Here is a 14,741-nt window from a genome sequence, read left to right on the forward strand (position 1 = left end):
ACGAATTTTCGAAACAATGGGTTTAATCTTTAATCATTTGATGTGGAAATTACATGACGTTTACTGTTTTCGATCACGACGTTTTTAAACTAAGTTTTTTAGTAATAAATTATAGCCTAAGTTGTCTCTGATAATGTAGCTATCTATGGTAAAAAAAATTGTTGAAATCGGTACATTAGTTTTGAAGGACTGCACGAACCCCGGACATTCTTACATACAGAAGTAGCCATTTATGTATAAGGATGAGGATACAATTCCTAAAAAAGCAATAAATGTCATGCTTGCTCCAGAGAGACCTTGATTCAAAATTTACATTATGATAACTTTTAATATTGCTGTTGTTAGGCAACGAATTTTCGAAACAATGGGTTTAATCTTTAATCATTTGATGTGGAAATTACATGACGTTTACTGTTTTCGATCACGACGTTTTTAAACTAAGTTTTTTAGTAATAAATTATAGCCTAAGTTGTCTCTGATAATGTAGCTATCTATGGTAAAAAAAAATTGTTGAAATCGGTACATTAGTTTTGAAGGACTGCACGAACCCCGGACATTCTTACATACAGAAGTAGCCATTTATGTATAAGGATGAGGATACAATTCCTAAGAAAGCAATAAATGTCATGCTTGCTCCAGAGAGACCTTGATTCAAAATTTACATTATGATAACTTTTAATATTGCTGTTGTTAGGCAACGAATTTTCGAAACAATGGGTTTAATCTTTAATCATTTGATGTGGAAATTACATGACGTTTACTGTTTTCGATCACGACGTTTTTAAACTAAGTTTTATAGTAATAAATTATAGCCTAAGTTGTCTCTGATAATGTAGCTATCTATGGTAAAAAAAATTGTTGAAATCGGTACATTAGTTTTGAAGGACTGCACGAACCCCGGACATTCTTACATACAGAAGTTCGGAACTCCAGCGCTCGAATACGCTACCTTGCGGTGATTTATAAAACTGCCGATGGAACTAAAACATTGCCACGTTTTAGTTCCATGTGTGTCTGTTGACGTAAACACAGGCAGTTTGTTCTGAGTATTTATTAACGCAATCCATGTGTCTTAGTTTGCTTTCAGCTACAGAAATTAATTCGTCCCCTAAGAGTATTCTCGAGCTTCTCAAAATAATGTTAGTTTTCCTTATTTCTTTCAAAAAAAGTATTAAATGGTGGACGCGTAAACAAGAAAACTCTGGATTAACAAAATTGGATAACGTTATACCAGGTAAAATTTTTTATTGTATGAATTTGTAAGAATATGAGTTTTTTTTATCTTAAATTAATTTAACTAATCATATTTTACAGCAGCATTTAGTTGGAATGGACATAGTATGCAAAATATTTTCTTGGATTTATTATCGTAGAACGGTTTCGCCAAATTTGTTTAGGGTTATAATTTTGGTATTGTGCGAGCAAAGTAGCCTTGGCGAGATTTCGCGTTTTTAGTTAAACCATTTTTAATTTTTATCATGAGTTTAATAAAATGGTAGTAAGATTACAGAATTCGATAAGTGAAAAGAAATAATGGTCAATCAACTGAAAAGAAAACTACCACCATATATGCGTGAGAATTTTGTTGATGATTGCATAACATGACGCAATTAAATCGTAACTCAGAAATTAGAAAAATCGAAACAGAAAATTTTTAAATGAACCGATTCGGGAATTCGAGAGAAATAACTCAGCTACAAATGGAAAAAAAAATAAGCGCTAGCCAAGCAAGGCAAAGAAGCATCATCTTCTTTCGATAATAATTTGTAATGTCATATTGAATTTTCTAGCATTAATTGTTGTTCTTGTCAGGCCACAATTATTATTTAGTTTTATCAAGAATTGATAAATATCGAATTCAACATCATGGAAATAGCTGCTTAGAACTACGAACTACGTAGTTTGCATTAATCTTTGACGTTTAGTAATGCTTCTTGAATTCTCATTTCTTTCTACGTGGGCCAGAATATCCACAAGACTTTGAAAATTAATTTAAAAAGAATAAAGCGAAAAAATCATACGTACGAACAAAAATCACAACACTTTTAGCATTTTCTTCGTTACCATGTGCGTTTGTTTTAGTTTTCAATTCCGCCATTAGACAGTGACTTCAGTGCCCCCTACAGTTCGTTGGAGTTGTGAGTAGCCATTTATGTATAAGGATGAGGATACAATTCCTAAGAAAGCAATAAATGTCAAGCTTGCTCCAGAGAGGCCTTGTTTGAAAATTTACATTATGATAACTTTTAATATTGCTGTTCTTAGGCAACGAATTTTCGAAACAATGGGTTTAATCTTTAATCATTTGATGTGGAAATTACATGACGTTTACTGTTTTCGATCAGGACGTTTTTAGACTAAGTTTTTTAGCGATAAATTATAGCCTAAGTTGTCTCTGATAATGTAGCTATCTATGGTAAAAAAAATTGTTGAAATCGGCACATTAGTTTTGAAGGACTGCACGAACCCCGGACATTCTTACATACAGAAGTAGCCATTTATGTATAAGGATGAGGATACAATTCCTAAGAAAGCAATAAATGTCAAGCTTGCTCCAGAGAGGCCTTGATTCAAAATTTACATTATGATAACGTTTAATATTGCTGTTGTTAGGCAACGAATTTTCCAAACAATGGGTTTAATCTTTAATCATTTGATGTGGAAATTACATGTCGTTTACTGTTTTCGATCAGGACGTTTTTAGACTAAGTTTTTTAGCGATAAATTATAGCCTAAGTTGTTCCCCGATTGTGTAGCTATCTATGTGGAAAAAATGGTTAAAATCCGTCCAGTAGTTTTGAAGTTTACCCCGGACATCCGGGCAGAAGTAGCCCTTTATGTATAAAGATAAGGATGCAACTCCTAAGAAAGAAATAAATATCATGCTTGCTCCAGAGAGACCTTGATTCAAAATTTACATTATGATAACTATTGCTGTTCTTAGGCAACGAATTTTCCAAACAATGGGTTTAATCTTTAATCATTTGATTTGGAAATTACATGACATTTACTGTTTTCGATCACGACGATCTTAAACTAAGTGTTTTAGCGATAAATTATAGCCTAAGTTGTTCCCCGATTATGTAGTATCTATGGTGAAAAAATGGTTAAAATCCGTCCAGTAGTTTTGAAGTTTACCCCGGACCCCTAGTAGCACAAAAAACCGAACGACGTAGAAAAACTTTCAAAAACAATATAGAACTATATTTTCCCCGACGTCGAACTACTTAAAAACTTGCCACTTCCGTTACGTTCACGAATATCGGCCATGAACATTCAGGAATAACGGTCCTGAATATTCAGAAATAACGGTTCTAAAACCGATCGACATAGAAAAATTTTCAAAAACTACATAGAACTATATTTTAACCGACGTCGAACTACGTAAAAACTTGCCACTTCCGTTACGTTCACGAATATCGGCCCTGAACATACAGGAATAACGGTCCTGAATATTCAGAAATAACAGTTCTAAAAACCGATCGACGTAGAAAAAGTTTCAAAAACTACATAGAACTATATTTTCACCGACGTCGAACTACGTAAAAACTTGCCACTTCCGTTACGTTCACGAATATCGGCCCTGAACATTCAGTAGTAACGGTTCTATATCGTCGCCCTAATTGATGACGATATGAGAATTGCTATGAGGCGTCAATATGTCATTTTTTTTTTTAGATACAATAATTTATAAATAAAGAGTTTTTACACTTCTTTCAAAACATATTCATCATAATTGCGGTTGATGTTATTAAGTAAGAAGGTTTTGTACTATTGCTCGGCACAAGCATGCAATTTCATACATCAGATGCATTTGTGTTCAAGATACATGAAGCTCAAGCATTTTCCCGATTTCATTCATGTGAAACAGTGCTTTCTATTTACGTACTTAAAGTACAATGAAATATTAAGAAAAAGCCCTTTAAAAAAAGGAGAAAATAAACTTTTTAACCCAATATTGAAAGAAAATTGGCCTTTTTCTAAAATTCTTAAATGAAAAAAAAATTAAGTAAATAATTAAAATTTAATAAATAATAATAAATAAAATAGGATTAAATAAGACGGTTAAAATCTTTCACGTTTTGTAAATATGATGGCTTTTTGCAGCACAAATTTCAGAAATAATTTCTGCCCAACATATTTTTTTGTCAGAAAATAAAATAGTAAAAATAAAGCTTTCTTACAGTAAAAAAAGTCAACCTCAAATTCCAATAAATACAAAATAATCATTAAATATATTTTACTAATTATACATAAATCACCATAATATACCTATAAATGACATCTTCAATAAAACAATAACCACATCAGTAAAAACAGTAGAAATAACAGAAAAATAAGAGTATACTTAAGTTTTTCTAAGCATGAGCCTACAACCTTAAAACTGAAATTGTACTTTTTCAGCAATGCCTTTTAGTAGCAATTTTTAAAAGCATTAACAAAGGAATGCAGGTTAAGGCTCTTAGATTTTCTTTCATGCAAGGCATGAAATTACTTAGTAGTTTCTCAGCTTTTGGGGATCAAGTTGTTATTCAAGAGTCAGACTACTCGTTGCAAAATACAATATCTTGCCTAAATAAAGAGTAGAAGCAAAACTATTTCTTAAAATATTTATTAAAAACAAATTAAACAGAACTGGTTTACATAGTATATACAGGAAACACTGCATCAGCTGTAAATATATGAAGTCAATTAAACACACTCAGGTAAAGACTAGAGCAACAAAATCTAATCATCCATTCACCATAGAGCATTGGGATTGTTCGCAGCACTCAATCCTTTCCACACATGAACACTTCAGAATACTTAACCAAATCTTGTTTTCACGTATTGAAATAGCATAGGGAGCACAAGCTGAAAAACATATAAGAATTAAAAACATTTAACATTTTTTTACTGTACAAAATAATAAACCATCAATTTTTGACTGTATACCGAGTAAGAACAATCTGTTTTTAGATAGTCACAGGGGAGAATTGAATTAGTCATGTTGATTGTACCAGTAATGTAATGTTAAAATTGCAAAAAATGCACTTTACTTTGAAATAGTATGAATGGCTCAGCCAAGGGGTTTTGGAGTCAAACCTCCCGAATAGAACTCGCAATTTCAACACATATTGCAGGGTTTAGTTTTTACCACGACATGGGGAAAACTAGGTTTTTTGCAGGTAGAAACTGTGGTGAAAAACCTAGAAAATATTGTCAGCCTGCTTAATCAGGCAACGGTTGAATGAATACCCTGTTTATATGAATAAAACCTCTAAACCTCTTGGTACCGAATATTTCTCCACAGAAGCAATGTTAAAGATCCCCACTTAATTGAATAATTTCCCCCAATAATCAAATAATATTGATCAGCTTTTGTTAATATTTTTGTTGAGAAAAATTTTGAATCGACTAGATATAAGCTAAGAACAGCTATTGATGTAAAAATGTAAAATAATATTTTTCGCTATCAACAGGAGAGGAAGCATTCATTTTCCATCAAAACAACTCTTCTGATCCATCTAATTTCTTTTGTCGTTGCTATTACAAAAAAAAAAAGCGCAGCTGAAAAATTTAATAAAAAAAAGAAATATACACATTTCAGACAGTAATAAATTGATAAATACAGTACGCTCTTAATGTCACGAAATCGAAGGAACAGTAAATATATATAGGTAGTTTTCGACATAACAAGGTCATAACCATAATAAAATAATATTATTCTAAAAATCAGTCACGATCACTAAAAATAAGTGGAAATATGTATTGAAAAAAAAGTCTTAAAAGAATAACAATTGAAATTTTTTAAATGAGTCAAAATTAGAGAAAAAAAGAATGCTCTAGTGAAGTAGCAAAACGTAATAATTATCACGACTAAATTGGCAAAGATTTCGATTACCAAATTGCAGAATGGTTTCAAACGAGATTCGAACGCCCCAATACAAAAGAAGTTGCACAAAAGATTGCACCATTCCTTGTGTCTCTAAAGGGGGTTCCCGTTCATCTCCCCTTTTTATGGAGGTGAAAATCGAGTCAAAAGGTTCAACCGAATGGTGTGAAAAGTTTTAAGCACTTTTTTAGGCTTCTCAGCAGGCTTGGCAAGGTTTTGGACAACAGTAAAAACCCTGGTTTTTACCATCCTGTCCAAAACTATATTTATAGAAAAATTGTAGTTTGTGACAAAACATCAAAAACAAAATAAAATGTATCAAAGTAATGTTATATATTGAACATTAATTCAATGTGAACATTCAACTTATTTATGCAGCTGATTTTAATCTAGTTACATAGAAATTGAATTCTTGATCAAAATTTTAATTTGTATGCATTCGTTTATTTTTTTTGATAAAGTAATCAAATTTCCCTAGTTGATACATGTGCAAAAGACAGTGGGGTTGGCAAGGTTTATAATGCCCTGTTCAAAACCCTAGTGTCCAAAATTATTTTCTGAGAAACTATATTTTGTGAGAAAATATGACAGAAAAAAATGTGTCAAAATTGTTTTTTTTTTTTTTTTCGACTATTTAATATATTTATTCAACGTGAACATTTAAGTATAAATATATATGTATTTATACAGCTGATTTTAATCTAATTACGTAGAAATTCAATTCTTCATTAAAAATTTCAATTTGTATGCATGTTTTTTTCCTAGCCATAAACCAAATTTTTTGACATTTATGCATGTGTACAAAAGAAAATGTTCAAAATATTAGTGCAATAATCGACTTAAATGCAAAAATTTTTTTGTAGTTACAGGATGTATTATACATCAAAAGTGAAACTAAAAAAAGAATATTCACAAGTTTTGAAATGTAAATGTTTAATCATTAATTTATTAATCTTTAATCCATGATTTAAAAAAAAAAACCGAAAAAATTAAGCTTTTTTGGCACCTAAATATGTCACATTTAATAACATTCCTTTGAGTTACAAATGGAACTAAATTTAGTTGTCTTCGTAGCATTGTTAATTTCCTTTTATAATTCTACCAACTGTTACATAAGGAAATTTTTATGTAATAGAGTTATTGACAATTTTTTAAAAGTATTTTTAAAAACAAACATTTGAGAAAAATATTATCAAATACTCATTAACCTCATTAATATCTATATTTATGCATAACAAATATTGCAGTAAATACAAATTGATTAAATTAGACCCAACTTTGGCTTTTGCATACTTTTGGACAGCTTAAAACAATTTCTGACAGTTCTGGACGGTATAAAGCACCGGTTCTGTCCTAAACCAGTTTTGGACAGTCCAAAACTCAACTCTGTTTCTCAGGACTTACATTTTCTGATGCTGCTGTGCTCTAGAATGAAAACAACAGTAGATAGGCTTCACGGAATCATTCCTCCTCCCCCCCCCCCCAAAAAAAAAATAATGAAGGGTGTGATAAATTTTTGGAAACATTTCTCTAGTTGCTTCGAGCCAAAAATTGGTGTTTCCTGGAAAAATTATAAATGGGTTTGAAAAATATTCAACATTACAAGGTTTTGATTAAAAAGTCTTCGACATAATAAAAAATAACCTCAGGTAAATACGCAAAATCGAGGGGGAAAATAATTTTGTCACATCAAGGTCTTTGAGATATCGAAGATCAAGACATCGAGAGTATACTGTATTGAGTGGAAAACAAAGCGAACAAGGAGGTAAAAAAGGGAGTTCAGAAAAGTGATCCCAAAGACCTCAAGCAAGGAATCCAATATCACAGAATTTTTCAAAATATGGTGTACTGAAAAAACATGCCAAAACATAAATTTCATATTTCTCAAGTTGTTACCTTTTAATAATTTTAATACGTACTTATAATATATTTTTCTAATTATGAAACTATTTTGTTGCTTACTTAGCTTATTTCAAAAGCTTTTTACCAAATGACATTATTTCCTATATATAGTTATTGATTAATTATTATTACATTGTCAATTTAGAAAGGTAAGGAAATTTTCCCTACTTAATGGAAAATATTTCTTGGAACCGACAATATTTGATTAAGCAAGAGCCGACAGTACTATTAACCCCATTTCATTTTCTTGAAGGCAGTGACTTATTATTCTTACTAAGCAGGGTTGGCTTTCTGCTGCCAGAAACGGGTTACAACTGTAAAAACAAAAAATGTCTATTTAATAATTCAAGTAATTACTTAATCATCATATTTGCTTAAGTAAACTAAAAAATGCAACCCTTAAGTAAACTAAAACTTGCCAGCCCGCCCCTTATATTTATATTTCTACATTACGAAGATTGAAGTAAATATGAACTGATTAGATTACACTCTGTTTGTGTAAACATACTTTAGGACAGTTTAAGACACTTTTGGATGGTAAAAACCACCTGTCCTGTCCTAAACCAGTTTTGGACAGTCCAAAACCCAAACCTAGTTTGGTCCCTTGCAATTGCTACATGTTAAATCCTCTACTTGGTATCATTCAGCTGCTTCAAAGTTCCCTTCATTTAAAGAAAAAAAAATTTGCATTTATAAGTTGCGAGGGAGGGGGTCACACTAATAGCCACACCTTTTTCCTCAAAAAATCATGCACTGAAGTTTCCACTAAATTTATTTTATTGAATTACTAGTTACAGTATATGTAAAAACGACATAACGTGCATAAAGTATTAAAAAAGAGTTTAAATTCTTTCTTTTTTACTCTACTTTTTAATTACTCTTTAACACTTTATTTGTATTTTATACACGTTCTGTCGTTTTCACTCATTAAGTTTTTCGACAGCTCTTTTACAACTAGTTACAGTAATCTTTGCCTTATGGGTCAGTATGGGACATAATGATTTTGATAAAAAAAACCGATTGATAACGATAAAAGAAAAACCAGAGTTGATTTATGTTAACTCCAAATTTTGTGGAAAAAAAAAAGTTCTTATTTTATACATTGTTTCGCTGTTCCAAATCCAATCTGAAATCCCTTTAGCCTGAAGGACTTCGCTAAAAATGACTAGGAAGCAAGAGGTGTTTTAACTTTTTTTTTCTTTTTTTTTTGCTTTCAGTGGAATTGATTGAGCGTAAAAGTGATGAAAGCGCTGCTTCTATCACGGCTATAAAAATCTTTAAAATTTTACATGCCTTGCCGGGCATGTTTGTCTAAAAAATACATGCCCGGTTTTCCTTATTGTATATCAATAAAAGCATTTGAATTTGTCGTACAGCATTAATCAGACGAATTATTTTTATATAAATTAATTTTAAAAAATGGTTTCAATAAATAGTACATAATAAGCCGTCGTTAAATTTAACAAAATTTAAATTATATAAAGGGAAGGATCACTTCCACGCAAACCAGAAACAGCAGACTTAAAATTAATTTTGAGCTCCAAGTAAGGATACGGTAATTTTTCAATCAAATACGAAATAATAAAGTTAAGGAAAAAATATGTGATCAAAAATTACATGCCAGGCCAGGCATGTAAGAAGAGTAAAAGATTTATGCCCCATCGGAATTTTTAAATGCCTTGTGCATGTCGGGCAATATAATCTGAGCCCTGGTTCCTACATAAGAAATATTATGAAATGTCTAACTTTAGGGTATACATTTTGTTTAAACCTGTTTTTGCGAGACAAAATTTTTTGAAGGGCCGCAAAGCAGACCAAATTTGTGTTTTGAGTCAACCACTGAAAAAGCGAATCAGGAAATTATAAATTTATAAATTTATGCCAGATATTATTTTGAAATGAAATTAATTTAAAAGAAACCTAACAAATGTTTCGAAAAGGTACTATCATATCAAATGACTTAAGACAACCTCAAGTGCGCATATCTCTACAAATTGCTGGAATTGTGTCATTGTCTACTCTTTGGTACATTCCTCCTTTCCTTAGACTAAATAGGGAGTAGAGAGGTACCGAGTACTCTGTAACTACTCGGCACTCAGCCAAATTTTGCTCAGATACTCAGCTAATACTGAGTAGTTGTAAAAAAAAAAATCGAATATTGGTTCAAGATAGAGTTGACAATTAATAAAAAAAAGTGCAAACAGATAATATAGTGCAATCATTTACAATTCAAATTTACAACTCAAATTTAAATTTTGAGAATAATGAGGTTTGTTATGCTTCAATGAAGTAAATCTTTATTTTAATGTCACCAAAGTTAATAAAACTTATTTATTAAAAATGAGACACAAAAAAGGCAAGTATAGAAAATATGAAAATACTTTTGGTTTAAAAATAAAAGCAAATAAATCATTTTTTTAAGCAAATAAAACATTAAAAGCAGAAATGTGCAGGAATACTGTAGACGTGTGTTTTGGCATTACAAGGAATGCCTTTTAATCCACAAAATGCGAGTTTATGTGTTAAAAATATCCGACAAAAGTCGGATATTTTTGTAGGATGTCTTTACATTCATTAGCTCACACTTTATGCACTGAAAAAGACGTTCCTTGCAACACAGAAGCACGGGTCTGCAGGATTTCTGCACATTTGTACTTTTAACACTTTATTTGCTTTAAAAAATTATTTACGTTTGGCAACTAGAACTATTATAGGTTGATATAATTTGTTTTAATTCCAACTTGATTAATCATACCTTTTATTTATTTGCTTTCTTCTAATTTTAAAAATAACATTTTTGTAAAATTTTTGACACAAGCAAAAGTTTTTAAATGATGCATAATTAAATTTCAGATGAAGTTTTGTTTTAAAAACTGTTATATGGACATGGAGGTCTATACTACAGTTCCAATGAGTTCAAAATTCATCATGTGTTTGTCTGTGGTTCTTCTTAAAGTATATTTGATACTCAGCCAAGTAGTGACAGGTTGAGTACTCGGCACAAGTGCTACTCAGTACGTCTCTAATAGGGAGAATTCTCAGAAATACAAACACTGGCGCACTTAAATACAAGACGATTCTTTTAAGTAGTTCATTGATAGTTAAGAATCGAATTTGAAAACTGATAACATTAAAAAATGTCATGATAACAAAAAGAGATTTTAACATGCAAATGAATAGAGAAAATTGGGACTGAGGGATTCTGATACTAGCAATAAAGGATTGATAACATTGACCCCAATCATATAAGGCAGAGACTACTGTACATTTTCTATAATATGAGTTCTTACCATTTTTGTCCGGGTCTGCAGCAACATTATTGCTTGTTGAGTATATCCCAATAACTTTCCTGCAGATTTTCCAAGCACTAACTAAGTAACAAATCTGTAACAGATAAAAAAAAAATGTATGCAAACAACAGAACTATCCATAAACTAAACACACACACACACAAAGGGGGGTAGGTACTTTACATAAATGAGACAAACATCAAAGTTAGAAATCAGCAAAAAATCCTACTGGTCCTTCGGGCTAGTCAACAGCAACATTATTGGTCCGCTTTAAATTTAACCAATAAATATGTCTGTACATAAAATTATTTATGCTTTATGATTGCATTTATTAAGTAATCTTTACTAATAATGAAGCTGAAAGTCTGTATCTGAATCTCTGTCTATTACGCGCATAGCGCCTAGACCGTTTGGCCAATTTCCATGAAATTCGGCGAACACCTCAAAGTGATTTTTTCAAAATTCGATTTTGTTCTTTTTCTATTCTAATTTTAAGAACATTTTACCAAGCAAATTATAATAACGTGGACAAACAAATGCCAACAATGTGTGCCAAGTGTCAAGCAATTAACGAGGAATTAATCATCCATCATTTGAAATATACAGGCGAACCAAATGACCTTTTAATTTTCTACGACTGGCATAGCCATCCGGGTACCACTAGTTTTAAATATAACTTTCTTTATTTTTAGCTAATTGATTTAACATTAAATAAAGCACTATATTCAAAATTTGTTTGGCAATAAACATTTAATTTTTAAACAGTCAAGTTTAAACAGTCGGAAAACTAATTTCATTAATCAACCCTTAAAATGGGCTACCAAAAATTCGATAATTTAATTTTGCTATTTTTACTTAGTTTCAAATGCTGAATAAAATGTGGATGATTCATATAAATTATGTACAGCGGTTTGAAAGAAAAAGTCAATGAATGGTTTAGCTAATAATTAGTTCAGGCATCAACCAGGCTTATGCTTTTGAATTTTTTTTAGCAAAGTGTGAGCATAAATTGCCAAGGGACCACCGATTTTTTTTTTTTTTTTTTTTTGTCCCTTTTTGTAGTCTGAGGCAGGTTTCACTGGTCCGGGACCAGTGAACCAGCCGTAATTTTGAACGCTGAACAATATGCACTATTATCAACAAAATGAACTAATTTTACACAAAATAAGTGAAACTAGAAAATTATGAAAACATTTTTTAATGTTCATAACCTAAAAGACCTTGCACTGAAATACAAAAGCAAAATTTTGAGCAGCAAAGGTAAACACACTTTCAATCTTTTATTTATTTATTTATTTTTTTCAATAATAGTGAAATCCTTTTCCTCATTTAGTAAAAAAATTATTTCATCCACCCCATATCAATATAAAATGCATTGGATTGAGATGAAACTGAGAAACTAATTCCTAATCCTAAGTAGAAAGGAGAGTCTGCAAAACTTATTTGCATCTTAAAACGCTAATCAAGAAAATGCATTTGAACAAAGTACTTCAAAAATACTTACAGGACCAAAATAGTTTGAACATAAAACCATCTTAGATGCATAGGAAATAATATTATTTGTACATTATTTGCTAACAAATCTTATGCAAACATTACCAAATATAAATATAATTATCTCAACCGTAAACAATAAAACAAAAAACAAATATCAAAGCAAGTGTACTAAATTAAAATTTGAAGGGGTAAGAAAATAACTGAAATTATTGGGGGGGGGGGAATGCTACCTCAATTTTTAAAAGCTGGAAAATAAAAATAACATGGAATAAGATCAACAAAAGAAAAACACACAATTCCAAATACTCAACTCACAATAGGAAAAAATAGCGTTGTAAATAATACAAAATAATACAAAGCCGAAAACTACAGAATCATAACATTTTATATTTTGTAACTTTGCTTGTAATGTTACTTACTTAAATTGTAGTTCATTATGATGTTTCAATATGCTGAATCCAATTTATCAATGGCGATGTTTCTTTCCCAAAGTTGCCATGCCGTGATGCCGTTTGCCGCCATACAAATACAAAATGGAAGTAGCGACAAGTCATCATGATCACGTGACATCCGGTTCCGGAATTGGTCTTGTTATACAGAAGTTATACAGATTCACGTCGAAATTGGTCAAAAAACGTTTTTCGATGTTTGCAATTTTTTCTATTTACTACTGATTTCTATACAAATAAGAATATAGCTATATTTTCGAATAATAAAATGACACATTGATTTCTTAATGACACATTGATGAAAATAAGCAGTAAAAACTTCGAGGTATTTCTTTTAAAGATTGTTTCGATATCTGCATCTTCAGAGTTTTTTTTTTTTCTTTTAATAATCTGCCAATGAAAATATGCCAAAGAAAAAGTATATTTATTTTCCTCATTTGATTTAAAACAGCTTAAATATGAAATTTTAAAAAATGTCGAAAAAAAAACATATTTTGGCACAGATCTATGTTTAGAAAACCATATGGGGATTTTTTTATAGATTGACGTCGAAGTATGTCGGTGTCACAATATTTTCTTTCGACATTAAACGACTTTTTTCGACGTTCGCGAAATTTTTCTATTTTTCTCCTAAATTGCATATTTATAAGAAAAATTACGAAATAAACGCTTTTAATTATGGCTAACTATTTTTAAAAAATCGAAACAAGAAGTAAAAACCACTTTTTATATAAAGCCAGTGAAAAAAATATACTTTGACATAGTTCTATATTTTAAAAACTGTATCCGTTATGAATCGGGATTCAAAACGTCGATCTGTGTCGGTCCTATGTCGTTCTATATTTTTGTGCTACTAGGGACAGAGATTAGCCCTTTATGTATAAAAATAAAGCTGTAAGAACTCGTAAATCAAATTTCTGTTGATTTTTTCTGAAATGAAAAAGCATTTGTTATTGATAACTACTTTAATCGCTAACACAAAACCTTTACAAAATTTTGTTTAAAAATGCGATCATGAAAACGAATTCTTTTATACACTACAGTAGAAAAATCGCACATTAAGGTTCAAAAACTTTTTTTTTTCCCCTTCCCTTCATTTTCTCTTGTTTTAAATCGAAAAGTGTTGTATTTTTTTCTCTTTTCCAAACAATGTAAGAGTCTCGGGTATTATGAATAACTTAAGTTTCTGCGTGTTTAATTATTCTCTCACTATTCGTTTTTAAGATTTCGATATTTATAAGCATTTCTGAACTGTTTTCTTCTCATTTCAATTTTTTGAGGATTCAGAAAAGCGGGAAATTCAGATATCCAGGACAGCGATTGGCCCGAACTTCCCAGATAATTAGTTCTCTACTGTATTTTTTTTTTTTGTAAATTTACAGCAAATCTCAACAATTAGGGGAAAACCCAATACAAAACATTAATTTAAGAAATATATTTCGCCTAAAAAATTGATAAACTGAGATAAAATTAATAAAAAATGCAGTTTATGAAAAATGGACTTGGTATATAATTTTTCTTTTTGCACGTCTTTTATCATTTTGGTGCGTCAAACAAAAGAAAAATAGTTCAGATATTTCGAATTTATTTTTGTTAAAAGTTGTTAAAGTTATCTTTTTTTTAACACGCTTTTATTAGCTTCGCCTGTATGTATGTATCTTGTAACATAATCTTGCAGCTCAAATTTCGCTCACTTCCTGCGATCGCATCCTTTTCAAAATCGTCGCT

The 14,741-nt window shown here is 30.7% G+C and overlaps 1 long non-coding RNA gene across 1 annotated transcript; it reads right to left on the reverse strand.

Moving 5' to 3' along the window:
* Window positions 1-4,643: 4,643 nt before the first annotated feature.
* On the reverse strand, window positions 4,644-13,140 carry LOC129229924 (uncharacterized). The gene is made up of 3 exons (XR_008581127.1): window positions 12,984-13,140; window positions 11,068-11,161; window positions 4,644-4,854 (listed from the first exon to the last, which is right to left on the reverse strand). It is a non-coding gene; the product is annotated as an uncharacterized LOC129229924 (long non-coding RNA).
* Between the last annotated feature and the right edge of the window lie 1,601 nt (window positions 13,141-14,741).

This window comes from Uloborus diversus, chromosome 9 (assembly GCF_026930045.1).
Source record: "Uloborus diversus isolate 005 chromosome 9, Udiv.v.3.1, whole genome shotgun sequence".
Lineage (NCBI taxonomy): Eukaryota > Metazoa > Arthropoda > Arachnida > Araneae > Uloboridae > Uloborus > Uloborus diversus.